The sequence below is a fragment of the Muntiacus reevesi genome, chromosome 15 (genome assembly GCF_963930625.1).
Source record: "Muntiacus reevesi chromosome 15, mMunRee1.1, whole genome shotgun sequence".
Classification (NCBI taxonomy): Eukaryota; Metazoa; Chordata; class Mammalia; order Artiodactyla; family Cervidae; genus Muntiacus; species Muntiacus reevesi.
Window position 1 is genome coordinate 25,929,196 of NC_089263.1, and position 16,675 is coordinate 25,945,870.

Genomic DNA, 16,675 nt, shown 5'->3' on the forward strand with positions numbered 1-16,675 from the left:
GCAGAAAAAGGGCTTTTCATTCACTGAAATATTCAGGAAAGAAACGCAGGGGCACGTCTGTTCTGGTAACACCTCTCAAATGACATACTCATACGTCAAACTTCATCTAAGAAGGAATACCCTCAGATGTTATTGGATTGGATTTGCAGCAAGCTTTTTAAAAAATGCAAAAAAGGCCTTCCCACCTGGGCCTGAGAACTCATTTCAGTTCTGTGGATGCTTAGGAGGGGGCTGGCTGCTGAGACAGATTTCCCCAGCCCTGAGGGCCCCTCCCCCTAACACACACACACACAGAACAGCATAGCAATCCCCCTAGTCAGGGTGAGGTAAGTGGAGAGGTGCCTCTGGTTTTGAGGCACCCCCACCCATTCCAGACTGTTCTGTGTGCCTGGTGAGGGGGTGGGGGCACTGTGGGGCTGAGGGAGCTGCCATGAGCCCTGAACTGGGACTCCATGCCCAGCCCAGACCCCAGGAAGTCACAGCCTGGGAGGAAACCAGGGAAGCAAATGAACAGAAGACATCCCAGCTTGAAAGTTGCGGCGAGAGGAGTGGGCATAGAAGGCCCCAGAGCAAAAAAATATGCCCAGGTGTGCCATCCTTCCAGGCCTGGAGGAGGGTCCCTCATCCCTCACTGACCCAGTCAGGCTCCAATCCCCAGAGACTAGCCTCTGCAGAGCGAGGTTCACTGGCTCCTCCACGAGTGTGGAGAACCTGGGGGGCAAGAGAATGGGGTGTAGCCAGCAGGTCAAAAGTAGCCAGGGACCCCCTCCCTGAGCCAGTGTTCTCCTCTGTGCCATGGAGACCCCTGGAAGCAGTCATTGGGGTCTCCATTGGGAGGGAGGGGAGAGGTGTCATGCCCTCAGGACCTGGGTGGGAGGTGGGGGGCAGTGGAGAAGAGAAGGAGGAAATGGAGATTCCCCTAGCCGTGGGTGGAGAAGATGGACCTCCAGTGCCTAGCTGAGCTGGGGTCTGAGCCCACTCTCTGGAATCTCAGATAGGGACTGGTATGGCCCAGAGAAATGGAACACTCTTCCCAAAGCTGTGTAGGGTCACACTGCCTGGTGGCATTTAGAATGAAAGGAATATAATCTTTAAACAGGTTCAACTTAAAATAGAATCTTATCTCTAAATGACAGATGCTTCAATACACAGTGTCTCTGTCATTCGCTTGCGGCAGATAGTCTCCATTTGCTCAAGACCACAGGGATGTTTTATGATTGTACAGTGTAAAGGAAATCAATCCTGAATATTCACTGGAGGGACTGATGCTGAGGCTGAAACTCCAATGCTTTGGCCATCTCATGCAAAGAGCCAACTCATTGGAAAAGACTCTGATGCTGAGAAAGATTGAAGGCAGAAGGAGAAGGAGGTGATAGAGGATGAGATAGTTGGATGGCATCACTGATTCAACGGACATGAGTTTAAGCAAACTCCAGGAGATGGTGAAGGAGACAAGGAAGCCTGGCATGCTGCAGTCCTTGGGGGTCACAAAGAGTCAAACACAATTGACAGACTGAACAACAGTAAAAAGGGACCACACCTGAAATGTGACTGTGAGCAGCCCTGGCTCAAAGTCAAGCTCATGGGAATCACCCTCACTCCAGGAGTGTGTTATGCCAACAGCCCAGAGCCCTGTGCCTCACCAGGGCCCACCTGGCTGAGAGAGGGACTTTGGGGTCTGACTCCACCTGGGGGAGGGTGCAGATTGGGGGACCTCAGGTTGCCCCAAAGCCTGGTCATTCAAACCACTCTCCAGGCCAGAAACCCCCTTGAGAAGATAAAACTTTTCCTGCACTGATTGGGGATCATGCACTAGTACCGGTGTCTGTGAAAGACAGATAAGCATCATATCCCACCTTGGAGGCAGGGGTGGGAAGGGGCAGCAGGGAGACTGTTATTCAAATCCACCGTCGCCAAGGGCATCCTGCAAAGCCACCCGCACAAGGTGACACTTGACCTAGAACATAGTGTGAATTTTCCCCATTTCTCATAATCACTGTAGGAGCTGTTGCACACCAGCTGTGACCCACCGTCCCACTACCCTGAAACAGAGCTGGAGATCTAAGCCCCCACCTAATTCCAGCCCTGGTGTCTGTGTGAGTGAAGCACGGTGGGGAGGAGGGTGGACACAGGGTGTGGTGGGGGGATGAAGGCAGACAGTCTTGATAGGCTGTAGGGTGAGACAGCTGTGAAGAAAAGGGACTGGGAGGCGATGTCTGCAGCCAGCCTGCTCCAACCAGGCAGGGGTGGAGGGGATAAGGCACCCCCGCCCCCAGAGACAGAAAAGCTGCATTAGGAGGGAAGTAGACAGGATATCCCCTAAATTCTTGCCTGCTCCTGCCTGCTGTGTTGACCTACGGGGCTTCTCCATGGGGAAAGAATCCTGTGTGTCCTGGAGACAAAGGAAAGGCTGCCCACTGGACTGGGGTCACCATGCCCAGGGGTCAGAGATCCCCTGCAGCCCTTCCCAGCAGGGTCAGGCCTGGGAGATGCTGAAAACCAGAATCAGACCCCCATCCCCACCCCCCATATGGCTCTCGACGTACCAGGGGAGGTTAACTTCAGGCCATCAAGCTAGACAAGAGTGGGGGTGGGGGAAGGGTCACCTACTGGGGAGCCGGGGGCAGGGAGGGGGGTGAGGTGGTAGGATGACTTTGCAAATAGGTAAAAAAATGAAAGGACTAGGGTGGGGGTGGAGGCAAGGGGCTTGGGTTCAGGCAGCAGCCCCTGTGGGCGGCAGGGCCAGGAAGCCCCTGTCCAAAGCCGTTTGCCTTCTTCCTCTCTAGTCCTTATTTATCTGTTAGAGGCTCTGGGGACAGGAACTCAGGGCTGCACGCAGTCCTCTTTCACGAGGGCAATGGGGGACAGAGCGTGGCTGAGCCCTCCCTCTGGGCCTACAGTGGGAGGCTGACAGCCCTTGCATCCATGGAGCCCGCATCTGCTCTCATGCCCACTCCCAGCATTTCCTGAGGTGGCAGAGGCCACACGGGTCAGATCCTCATTTTACAGATGGAGAGTCACACCGCTGTGGCCACATGCACATCCAGGGTAACCCAGAGGCAGCCCTGCTGGGGCCTGCAGCCTCTTCCTGGGCTCAGGGCCTGCCCGCCTTCTGAAAATTACAATTGCCCACTGTTGCCATGGTGACTGGCTGCATCAGCCTAGCACTGCAGAGCTGGGTACGCCACCTTGCCCCCCAAAGAGTCTGTTTCTGCAGGAGAGACTCTCAACCTCTGGGTGTGTGTGTGTGTGTGTGTGTGTGTGTGTGTGCATGCACGCGCGCCTGTGTGTTCACTGTCCTAGCCCTACACGCCACCCTTTCCCGGCTCAGCCGCCCAGCTCCCTGGGCCGGTGGACCCTGGACCCCTGTGATGCTGGGCCCCCTCCTTTCCTAGGGCACTGACTTTGCTGTGCAGGGCGAGTGCTCCTACCAGCACACAAACGCATCCTGGTTCTTATTTCAACTGAAATAAAGTGAAAGTGAAAGTCGCGTCCGACTCTTTGCGACCCCATGGAATATAGTCCATGGAACTCTTCAGGCCAGAATACTGGAGTGGATAGCCTTTTCCTTCTCCAGGGGGTCTTCCCAACCCAGGGATCGAACCCAGGTCTCCCACATTGCAGGTGGATTCTTTACCAGCTGAGCTACAAGGGAAGCCCAAGAATACTGGAACTGAAGGGGACTCTTACAGGACTTCCCTGGTGACCCACTGGTTAGGACTTGCCACTTTCACTGCCCAAGCCCAGGTTCAATCCATGATGGGAAACTAAGATCCGATAGCCATGCCCTGGCCCATCCCCACCAAAAGAGGACGGTTACATGAGTGGACAGATCATAATCCATGTGACCGACCCCTGGAGGTGGACACTTGCATAGTTTCCATTCTCTGACTGCTGCAGACAAATCTGCAAAGAACACTCTTGAATGTGGGTCATTTTGTACACATGAGGACAATCGCAGGATAAATTCCTAGAAGTAGTATTACAGGAAAATGGGTGTTTGCACCTCTAAGTTTGATAAATATTGCCACATGTCTGTCCATCATTATCAGCCACTGCGTGCCTGTTGCGTGCTGGGCAATGAACTCAATATTTTATCTGGATTGTCCAATTTCATTTCACCAGGATTCTGTGATAGAAGCTATTCCCATCCTCATACAACAGGCTCAGAGAAATTTGGAAATTTGTGAACTCACCTTCCAGGCGGTTGTGCGATGGGGCTAGAGGGTCCCCTGACTGTGTCGACCTGGGGTTCAGGCCCCTCCCTGTGGGCATGCAGCCCCAGAGGTAGGGAACCGGCCCTCCTACCACCAGCTGTCTCCTCCTAGGACTGGCCATCCCACATCAGGAGCTTGTCACATGCTGTACCTTTGCCCACAAGGCCACCCACTCCAGATGCTGTCCGAAGGCTGGCCAGTGTGGCCTGAGCCCTGCCTGCACAGAGGAGCCTGGCCTAGTATTTCTGGCCAGTTGTGCAGTTCCCCTGCCTCTACTTTTCTCTGGTCCTGGCACCTCCTGGCTGAACCCAGAATCCCTGAGAGTCAGGGCCCGGGTGCCTCAGGGCTGCGCTGGACAGTGGTCACTAAGCCTGGCCAGCGGGGGTGGGCGGGTGGGAAGGGCAGGAACAACCTGCCTAGCACGGGAGGCCTTGTTTCATCTGCATTACAAAGGGGCAAGGATGGGGGAGGAGAGGGACTGTGTGCTTCCCCCCACCACCGCCACATCTGCATCACAAAAGTGGGGCCCAAAGTGCCCAGCGGCTTTGTTGAAAGCCCACGGCTGAGCCTGGGAGATTGTTCCCTAGCCCAGGTTGTCCTGAGCCTCGCAGCCACCCTGGCTGACAAAAGCCACATTGTGGGGCAAGCGGCAGCTGCCAGCATCTGCTCCTCGCGCCACCACCCAGGGGCCTCCCAGCTTCTCCGTGGGGCGAACACAGCCCGTGCGAGGGACACAGCCAGGGTCAGACCCCAGGCCCAGGGTCGGGGGAGGGGCTGACCTTGCCTGATGAAGTGAGGTCCGGGTCGTATGGTGACTCACAGTAACCTTAGACTCAAAGGAGGGAGGAACACTGCTCTGAGACATGCACCTGCCACACCCAGGCTGGAGCACAGAAGTATCTGGAGCCCCACTCAGAGCAGCCTTTTCAGATGGGGAAGCAGGTTCAGAGAGGTTTGCTAGCCAGCCTAGCGTCACACAGCAGAGCCAGGGACCCAGTCCCTCAGTGGATGGTCCTATCAGCTGCCCCCAAGACTCCGTGCCCCACCTCCTCCTTTCCTGTCCTGACCTCTCAACCTTTTCTCTCCCTCGCTCACCCCTCCCTCCCGAGGGAGTCAGCTGCCTGGGCCAGCCTGTGGACTCCCCTCGGAGCCCCCTCCCGCCCCGACCCCTGCCTGTGTGGACCCCCTAGCTCATGCCTCTCTGCCCTTGCCAAGCTCTCTAGTGCCCTGCCGCCATCAGCAGGCATCCCCTGCCTCCTGGAGTGCTGTTCTCCAGCCAGGCTGAACTTCCTGGCCCCTCAAGTTCCTCTCTCTGGTCCTCAGCTGCCTCTGCCGTCACCCACCAACCTTTCTTCCTTGGTGGACCCACCCGGCCCCTGGACACGTCTAATCTTCCCTGGGGGTCCTCTGGCTCCCCGGAGCTCGGCTGCCTTCTCCCACTCAGGGCCTCCGGGCCAGGCTGTGAGCCTCTGTGCTTTGGCGCCCTTGGTGCTGAGCCCGGAAGCCACACCTCAGTGCCTACCCTCGGCCAACATTCGTGGATCTACATCCGCTTTGCAACTGTATCCAAAGGAGAACATTGCAGCTACTCTGTGGGCGGCTCCAGCTAATCTGGAGGGTCAAGGGGCAGGCTGACCACTGAGGCAAACGCACCCACAAGCCCAGAAGAGTGCATGTGGCCTTGACAAGGACATGGGGCAGGGCATCCCCTTGGGGAAGTAAGAGCAGGCAAGGTCCTCCTGGGGCATGGGCAGTGCCTGGAACCAGGAAACAGCTGGGTGGAGAGGGCCTCCCTCAAAGCCCTGTTGGGGTCTGGCCAGTCTGCATAGACTCCAGGGGAGGGCCCCTCCTCTTCTCTCCCTCTCATTTCCTTCTGGGGATCATCCCCATAGTCCCAAACTGACCAGAAGCCCAAGGAAGGTGGAGGGGGCCTGGGATCCTGGGGCGGGGGGGGGGGGGGAGTGGGGGACCCACTGGAGGAGTCCCAGAACAGGGCCCCCTGTGGAGGCCTGAGCCCAGCACAGCCAACTGGATGACAAAAAGACATGGCCACAAGGGATATAATACCCATTGGTTGGGGAAATCAGGGCTGAGCCCGGGTCTCAGGAGGAGAAATGGGGGCCAGAGAGGAGCAGAGGCAAGAAAGGAGGTGGGCGCGGGGAGGCTGCACACAGAGGCTGCAGGTGGGTTGGGCATGGGAGAGGGCTAGTGGGCTGGGGAGCAGTGGGAGGGACCTGGTCACCCCAAACCTCAGTGTCACAGTGGAAAGGCAGTGTTTTGAGCAGCCTAGTCCCTGGGCCAAGAACTGAACTCTCACCAGGGTGATCCCGTGTAACATCATTCAACTTAGCAGGAGAAGGCAGACTGTGAGGCATAACTGAAGGAAGAAAGACCAGACAGTCCCCCATCCCACCCACGAGGAGGCCCTGAGGGGTTCCAACCACCTTGGCCAAGTCCATGGAGAGCTTGAAAAACCCTCCAACAGGCCAGCAGCTCTCACCATGAAAACCCTGGAACATTTAGAGGCGGGTCAGAGGTGTGGGATGAAAAACCCTCATCCTCTGTTCCCTTCCCACTAGGAAAACAAGCATCACACATCAAAGCAGGCTCATTTGTTAGAGATCCAATTAAACCTTACAGGCACTGTGAATTTCAGTGACTTCCTGGACTGTACCACCTGGTAAACACCCTAAATCAGAAAGCAAGGTCTAAAAAGGTGCTGGGAAGGCGGCGATAGCGACACAGGTGCCCCAGAGAATTGCTTCCTCAGTCTACCTAGAACTGCATGGCTGGCTAAGGTGAAGCAGAAATCCTACAGACCCTGAGGTTCTGCCTTCTTCTGTAGCCCCTTGCCCAACTTCTAGCTCCAACTGTAGACCTAGAGCTTTGACCAGTGCCTCTACAACAGAAGGCCAGCATTTAAGGATGGCGAAGGGGTGGGGAGAAGGCACAGGGTACCCATGGGCACCCTGAGCCACTTCTCCAGCCCTGTCATCTTTTCATGGGATACCCCTGTTTATTTAAGTGACAATTGCCTGGGTTCTGTTACTTATAACTCAAAGTATCTCTAACTGATCAGTTGGGCTTGGAATCCAGACAGGGCCCTGGGTGTTCCTGAGCCTCTGTGCCTCTCTGGGTGGGCTTCCCTGTGCAGCAGAAAGTTACCCTGCCTCCAGGTGTCTGCAGCCATGAAATTAAAAGACTGTTGCTCCTTGGAAGAAAAGGAATTGATGCGTTCAAATTGTAGTGCTAGAAAAGACTCTTGAGAGTCCTTTGGACAGTAATGAGATCAAACCAGTCAATCTTAAAGGAAATCAGACCTGAATATTCACTGGAAGAACTGATGCTGAAGCTGAAGCTCCAATACTTTGGCCACCTTATGTGAAGAGCCTACTCATTGGAAAAGACCATGACACAGGGAAAGATTGAAAACAAGAGAAGGGGACAATAGAGGATAAAATGGTTGGATGGCATGATCAACTCAATGGAAATGAGTTTGAGCAAGCTCCGGGAGATGGTAACAGGCAGGAAAGCCTGGGATACTGCAGTCCATGGGGTTGCAGAGTTGGACACCACTCAGCAACTGAACAACAACAGGCTGTTTCAGTCAACTCCAGCTGCTATAACAAAATACTGTAGGTTAGGTGATTCAGACAGCAAATATGAATTTCTCAAAGTTCTGGAGGCTGGATTTCCTAGGTGGCACAGATTCAAGATCTGGTGGGAATTCTCTTTTTGGTTTGCTGTGTCTTTATGTGGTGGGGAGAAAGAGATCTCTTATGTCTCCCCCTCTTCTTTTAAGGGCAGTAATCCCATCTTGGGAGCCCCACCCATGATCTCCTCTAAACCCAATTACCTCCTACCTCTTAATACATTGAGGTTGGAGCTCCAACAGATGAATGTGGAGGAGACAGAAATACTCAGGCCATACAGTGGAGCCATTTCAGGGACCAGATACAAGTGCATGGTGTTATCTATGAGTGGACAAACATGGACCATTTGCTAGTGATCACTGCTCTCTTCCGTGCATGATCCCCTTTCTTCTGAAGGGGATGCGTGTTCTCTTCTGTATTTGCATGCCTGTGTGTTTAGTCTCTTCGTCATCTCTGACTCTTTTGTGACCCCATGGACTGTAGCCTGCCAGGCTCCTTAGTTCATGGGATTTCCCAGACAAGAATACTAGAGTGGGTTGCCATTTCCTTCCCCAAGCGATCTTCCTGACCCAACAATCAAACCCATATCTCTTGTGTCTACTGCATTGGCAGACAAATTCTTTACCACTGTGCCATCTGGGGAGCTCATGTCTTTATGAGAGAAAATGAGATGGTGACCAGCTGGGGACAGGGGTACAGATGACTAGGGACTAAGGGCAGCCCTGTAGCTTGAGATAGATGAGGGCAAAGTCCCAGGGCTTGAGACCAAGCCAATTAAAGGCAGAAAACCCCACACCTTTATCCAGACTCAACTCCATCCCTTTAGGGCCGGATGAGGATGGCAGGGGGACAATGAGATATCCTGGTCTCTGGTGACTCCCTCATAGCGCCCCCCACCCAATGGGTAGGCTCCATAGAAACACCTGCAGTAGGGTGTGTTTGGGAGGGAGTGCAGCTTTCTCAGTTTGGTAGATAAAGAAGAGAGATGTGGCCAGAAAAGAGATTAAAATCCATTATAAACAATTTAAATATGGTTTGTATATTATGTAATCATCGTTAAAGGATGATGAACATTTTGTGTGCAACTATGGCTTCTTGGCTTCTCAAAGCCAAGAAATATTTGAGAGTAAAGTGTCAACACTGTACTTTCAAATGATTCAGGGAAAAATAGATACAGAAAGATATACAGAGAGAGAAAGAGAGGAAAGGACGGCAAAAACTCAACCACTGGTGAGCTTGCATAAAAAATGCTCATTTCACTTCTCTTTCAGGAAGAAAACTTTCAAAGTTAAGTGTTAGTGAGGAAAGCAAAAGGCATTTGGTCTTCTGCAGTGCCCCCTGAATTAGAGGAAGCCTGGGACACCTTGCCCTTTTGCCCTTCCTGCTACCACCAGGGACATCTCTCATAGGCCAAGCGTCACCCAGAGCCCTTCCTAATACTGAGGTGTTTATAGTGTGATGGAGAAGGATCCTTAGGATTTTAGGATGAGGATGCCAGGTGGTAGAGGTGTTCCAGCTGGGACTCCAACCCAGATAGACCCCACTCCACCCTGCTGGCTGCATGTCCCCGCTAAAACATGATGGGGCTAAGACTCCCTGGCTCCAGCTGCACGCTTCTCCCTATCCTCCCCCTGCAGCAGGCAGGTCTCAGATACTCACCTAGGGCAGCTGCTCTGCAGGCCAGGGCCCTGGGGACAGCTGCTGTGTGAACCACCCACCAGCAGGGCTGTCCCTCTGTCCATCGGGCCTCCTCCTGTTGGATCTGTCTCTGGAGCCTCAGAGGGGCAGCAGAGGGTGCTGAAGCCAAGTCACCTGGAGACAGCTGAGAGAGGAAGCCAAGGTGCAGCAGCTGATGTGCACAGCAAGTGGAGAGAGGCGGCCACAGTGCCTTCAGAAGGAAGAACCCAAAGGATGGACAGATGGCAGCTCTCTTGTCCAAAGATCCCGCTGCCGTGCTTCTCTGGGCCTGGTCCCTCCAGGCCAATACTACAGAGAGCACCCAGGGCCCAGCAGGCTCTGCTTAGGCATCCTCTCCTGGCTGAGGGACCATGCCCGCTCCAAGCTTTGCGGGAGAGAGGCCAGGAGCAGAGAGGCAGGCTGACTACACAGGAGAAAGCCAAGCCTGGCCTGATTCCTCCCCAGGGAAGCAGCCCAGAGGTTGGGGCAGGACAGGCATGGCTGCTCCCAGAGCCCTAGATTCCAGGCAGTGGTACACTGGGAGTGGAAGGCAACAAGTGTCCACATCTACCCATCCTGGAGTTTCCAGGACACCTTATCTCTGTGGTCCCCTTAGATCCCGTTGGTCCAGATGCAGTCAGAGGCATGCCCAGGTCCGAGGGAGGCCGGGAAGACCAGAGACTTCATTTTCCCCTCTAATGCAGAGACCCATCCAGGGCACAGTGGGTCTCTGCTAGAGTCACTCTCAGCACCGACCCTCTGGGAAGTGGCCTTGGAACCATCTCTCGAACTGCTGGAATCTCTCTCCCTCTCCCGCTGAACTCAGATTCCACAGGGACCACAGGTTGTCGTGGAGACCTACCTCTCCTTGACAGTGATAAAATGAGAGTTTATCTTTAAAGGGAAATAACACCTCTTTTTCTTGAAAAAAACTTTGTTTTCCTGGAAGGAAGGAAGGGAAATTGGGCTGCTTTTCAGGCCTCTGCCATGTCCTTCCCAGAGAAGGCAATGGCAACCCACTCCAGTACTCTTGCCTGGAGAATCCCATGGACGGAGGAGCCTTGTAGGCTGCAGTCCATGGGGTCGTGAAGAGTTGGATACGACGGAGTGACTTCACTTTCACTTTTCACTTTCATGCATTGGAGAAGGAAATGGCAACCCACTCCAGTGTTCTTGCCTGGAGAATCCCAGGGACAGAGGAGCCTTGATGGGCTGCCATCTATGGGGTCGCACAGAGTCAGACACAACTGCAGCAACTTAGCAGCAGCCATGTCCTTATGAGCTGCAGAAGAATGAGACACCATCCCACTTCAGCATGGAAACGCCTCTACTCTTGTTCCCAGTGGCAGGTTTCATTTCCGGAAGAATGCCACAGCAATACCTTTCACCCCGTATGCTCTTGGAGAACCTTGCCATTCACGCACCAAGAGCTGTCCTCCCCTTGAAGCAGGGAGGCCTTGTGACTGGCCTGGTACAGAGAGTCCTGTGGAAACACTGCTGTGTGACTTCTGGGTGCCAAGTTTGTTGTTGTTGTTTTGAGTGCGAGTTGCTCTGCCAGGTATTAGTTGTGGCATATGGGAACAATTTCCCTGACCCGGGATTGAACTCAGGTCCCCTGCATTGGGGCTTCCCTGGTGGCTCAGCAGTAAAGAATCTACCTACAATGCAGGAGCCACAGAAGATGCAAGTTCAATCCCTGGGTCTGGAAGATCCCTTGGAGGAGGGCATGGCAACACACTCCAGTGTTCTTGCCTGGAGAATCCCATGGACAGAGGAGCCTGGGCAGGCTACAGTCCACAGGATCCCAAAGAGTTGGACACGACTGAAGCGACTTAGCATGCATGCATGCACACACCCCTGCTTTGGGAGCGTGGAGTCTTAACCATTGGACCACCAAGGAAGTCCCAACAATAAATGTTTATTGCTATCTTGAACAACTGAGTTGTGAGGCATTTTGTTATGCAGCAGTCGTTAAGACAGTAAACAATTATCAATGACTGTCACAATGAGTATGTAGAGAAAACTGGTCTGTCATTGGAAAAGATGGCAGAAAGGAGTGAAGAAGTGATTCTTTTCATGGAGAGAATGGAGATTATTGGCAATGTTTACTTTTTAAGCTTTTGAATATTTTTCAAATCTAATAGTGTTACAATAAGGATGCTACTGAAGCCTGGAATTTTAGAGTGTGTGTCAGAGGAGCCAGGCTTGGGACAGTCATAGCTCTGGTCACCTTCCAGAGGAGGAGGTTGGGCTGCAAAGACCCCCAAATGGGTCAGGTGCCAGACAGAGGTGTGGCATGGATGGGGGTTCACACAATCACCTCCACCTGGCTTGTCAGAGGAGGGTCTGAGGAGGCTGGGAGCTCGCCACTGGGGTCTCTCCCTGACCTATGAGGGGAGTTTCAAGTCAGTCCCTAAGTCAAACACAGGAGAGGTCAAGTCCCTTGAAAATCCCACAGCTCACACATAGAATCCAGACCTCAGACCCAAGCCCACTATCTTGGCTTTTCCCTCACCAAGATGGAAAAAAAACCTTTTCCTTCCTTCTTTCCTCCCTCCCTCCCTCCCTTCCTTTCTCTTTACTGTACAACACAGGGAATACAACCAATATTTTATAATACTATAAATGGAGTATCTTCAAAAATTGTCAATCACTATGGTGTGCATTTACAACTTATATAATATTGTACATCAACTCTACCTCAGTTTAAAAAAAGAATGCAATTCACCTTGAGAATAAAAAAGTAACCAGATCACCACACATAGAGAAATACTTAAATGAATTTGATTTTTCTCATTATGGAATATTATGTTGCTTACAGGATCAAATTTTTATAAAATTTACAACAATAAGAACAACAAAAACCTTTTCTTTGAATGAGCACTAGGTCAGACATTTTGTGGTTTATAGGGGCCGTGTTTATTTCAGCTAACTTATTTTAGTTTCCCCGGTGGCTCAGATGGTAAAGAATCAGCCTGCAATGCAGGAGAATCGGGTTTGATCCCTGGGTTGGGAAGATCCTCTGGAGAAGGGAATGGCAACCCACTCTAGTATTTTTGCCTGGAGAATTCATGGACAGGCCCTGGGGTTGAAAAGAGTCTGACACAACTTTGCTAAAAGCGACTAACACACTTTGCTCCATAACAAATAACCCTGAATGTAATAGCTTACAGTAACAACACTTGATTCCATGGATCAGGAATTTCAAAAGGGCTCGGAAGAGATGGTTCGTTTCTGCACCACTGATACTTGGGCCTCATGGCTGCTAAGACCCTTCTACACTCACACGCTGGCTGCCAGGTCAGGGTGGTAGGACATCTTACATGGAAGCTCAGGGAAGTCACACCACCTCCCTTTCATCGGGCTTTGTGGACTGAAGCAGTCACCAGTGTCAAAATGTTCATGGCCTTTTTTTAAAACTGCGACAACACTGCAACAATATTTTAAAGCGCCTGGCTATCTTGCAACAATTTCTCCCTTGAAGAGAGCTCCCACAGGCAGCGCAGGTAAAGCTACTGTAAGTAGAACTGTGTGTATCACTGGGATGGTTCAGTTGATGAGCCTGGCTCCCTCCCCTTCAACCCACCCACGAGTCTGGGCTGCAGTCTCTGAGTCGGGCCCTCCCACCCCAGGAGTTACTGCTTCATAATGATGCGTGGGCTGATAAAGGTCTCTAAGGTGAGACTTCAAGGACACAGCAGAACCCGTCCCCATTCACTGAGGACTTGTCTGGGAGGGGCTGCACACCCTGAGGCACTGCATATGGCATAGCACTGTCCAGTGGCTGGCCCAGAGAGGTGGGCATCCGTGTCCCCTTGGAAAGGAGTCTTTGGAGGGCCTGCCTCCCAGTGACCTGCCGGAGTCAACACAGACCACTCAAAGGGCCTCTGTCAGCAGTTCCCAGTGGGAACTATTTCTGCTCTTTGAGGAACCGACTTCTGGTTGGAGATGGCAACCTCTTGGATTTACCTGAAATGTAATTAAAACGAATTTATGGGACTTCCCTGGTGGTCCAATGGTTAAGACTCTACACTCCCAATGCAGAGGGCCCAGGTTCAATCTCTGGTAGGGGAACTAGATCCTGCATGCTGCAACTAAGATCCAGTATGGCCAAATAGATAAAAATCAATACATTTAAAAAAAATTCATTTTCAACATCTCCTTTCTTTTTCCTTGGGGGAAAATATTTCTTTTTTTGTCACCCTGAAACATCAATATCCCTGGTTGTGCAGTTCTCTGCTTTACGCACGAAAGAAGTTTCTTACTAAAGACCAAATCCAAATCCCAAACCAGAAAATTCTGGTTCAAAGACCCTCGAATATAAACAACCAGCCCATACTACATTTGGAATATTTTAAATCAACCAGTTTAACTATAAAATCAGGTCTGATTGCTACTGACTCTCTCAATGTATGGCTTCCCTGATGGCTCAGTGATCAAGAATCCGCCTGGCAATGCAGGAGATGCAGGTTTGATCCCTGGTATGGGAAGATCCCTCGGAGAAGCAAATGGCAACCCACTTGGATATTCTTGCCTGAAGAACCCCACAGGCAGAGGAGCCTGGTGGACTACATTCCATGGGGTTGCAAAAGAGTCAGACATGACTGATAGACTGAACAACTACTCTAGATGTACTGTCCTACATAGGAAGCCCACAGTCCAGGAGACTAGATATGCATGTGAGGATGTGAATGATGGATGGATATTAAAGGTGACCACACAACCCTGGTCCCCATACTAAAGAGGCCACCTGACTGAGCATGGCCCCACCCCACTTTCTAACTGCCTTCTGCACTAACAACAAAAAAAATACTGCTTCCCTGTATCCCGTCAACCATCCTTCAGTCCTTCCCTAAGACCTACAAGCAAACAGCCAAGAATTAAGACGTCTTTATCCTACATTGTTCATGGCAAATCCGCCCAACCCTGTTAACAGGAATACTCATTAGGCAGGATTCCCCTGAGAGCCCAGAATGGGCTAACCTGGCTCTTATTTAATTGATCTGATAAATTCTCACATTAATTAGCTAGCTTCCCAGAGGCTGGGGATGCAGGCACCAGGACAGGCCAGAGAACCTGGGCTCTGCCCTTTGCTAGATGTGGCCTCAGGGAAGTCTCTGAACCTGACTGAGGCTTGGTTTTCTTACCTGTAGGGTGGGAAGGCGTGGCCCCTTTCTTGTGCCATCTCCAAGCCAATCAATAAGTCTACATGTCAGCGGAGCTCTGAAGCATTCCCCGGAGGCTGGGACTTACTGACCTTGACGGGTGCTGAGCAAGAACCTCAGAATCAACTCAAAAGGATTAAACGCAGCATTTGACCCAGAGCATCCACCAGGGAGGGGATTGCTGCTGCTGCTGCTGCTAAGTCGCTTCAGTCGTGTCCAACTCTGTGCAACCCCATAGACGGCAGCCCACCAGGCTCCTCTGTCCACGGGATTCTCTAGGCAAGAATACTGGAGTGGGTTGCCATTTCCTTCTCCTGGGGGAGGGGATTACAAGTTATGAATGGACATTTGGGTGTGTGTGTTGGGGGTGGGGGTGGACAGTCCCTGAAAAAACAGACAATCCCCACTGAGACCAGAGACCCTCCCAGATCATCATGTAGGAGGGCAGGTCCCATGTCCCTTGTGCTCAGGCATGGAAGCCATCTGCTCCAGGAGCCTGGAAGAGACCATCCATCATTTTAATGTGCCTTTCTCACACATTGTTGCTGACCCTGTAGATATCTCTTAAGTCTTTGGATAGCGGAGTCCCAGAAGCATTTCTGGTTTTCATCTCTCCCCCGTGTAAACCTGTACCAGATGTGAGGCTAGCTCTCATTGGGTTATTCTGCCTTCCGGCACCACTGGGAAACTGGATGTGAAGACAGTTTTCTGCTCCACCCCCATGTCACACAGTAAAGAATGGTTTGTTCCCCTACTAGCATGGCAAGCCATCAGTGACTCCCTGGTAAAGAGGAATGATGATGCCCAGAGTTGTCACCCCACAGCCTGGCTGCCACCAGGAAGCCAGCCCCAGAGGAGACTGCTATAGAACAAAACACAGACCTCACTCCGCCTGCCACCAAGCTCCTCTCTATAAACCATGTTCTGTTGTTCCCCTTCGGTCACCTCCTCCCACTTTTGTATTCATGAAGGTGGACTAAGTTACAGTAATAGGTAGGCCCTGGATGATTATGGCTCAAACACAGAGACCATCTGAGAGCAACCTTGGCTAGATTTCTGGGTTCCAGGTTGCTCTATTTTGTGACTCCATCATCCCCCATCCCCTAGCGTTTTGTTGACATAAGTATCCACTGGGCAGAGGAAGAAGAGAAGATACAGGAGGAGAGATCACTCTCTAAACGCCCACAGCCCCTCTGCTCACAGTCCCACCCTAGGGACTTAGTCACCTGGTCACACCTCACTGCACAGGTATGTGGGAAGTATGGATGCTCACTGCAGTAGAAAGGGGGGATGGATTTTGTGGATATCTTAGGCCAGTTGGGCTGCTGAAACACAATATCTGGTGTCTTATAAACAACAAATATTTATTTCTCATAGTTCTGGAGGCTGCAAGTCCAAGATCAAGGTTATCAGCATATTCAACGTCTATTAACCAGATTTTTGAGGAACTAATAGGACCAAAGAAACCATGTCCAAGCATTAATAGAGTTTGTGTCTGGAACGTAAGATAACCCTTCATCTCTAACCTCCTACAGGCTGGAAGCAGGATGGGGAAAGTGCTCAGCCCCCTAAGGGAGGCAGATTCCTGTTGCCCACCACCACCACCCCCTACTCCCAGGGCAGCCAAGGAGGATGATGGTGGAGGGGGAGCCGCTCGAAGTGGAGGAGCACCCCATGGTGACCTGGCCTCCCAGGGAGTGGGGCTAGATTGTTCACACACTCACTCCAGGATGAAGGGCAAAATTTGCCCAGCAGTGTTCAGAATCACTGAGAACACCATCTGCTGGGGTTGCCCCCTCCTCCCCTTTCTGAATTGGTCTGTTTGTTGTGTATTCTGTCCCTTTCCATCACTGCACACTGGGGTTGTGTATTGGGGCTGGGGGTGGGGTGCAGCAGCCTACAGAGGTAATGGATCTCCAGCAGATGCTTGAATCTCTGTCTTCCTGCCTGTCTCTGATCTCTG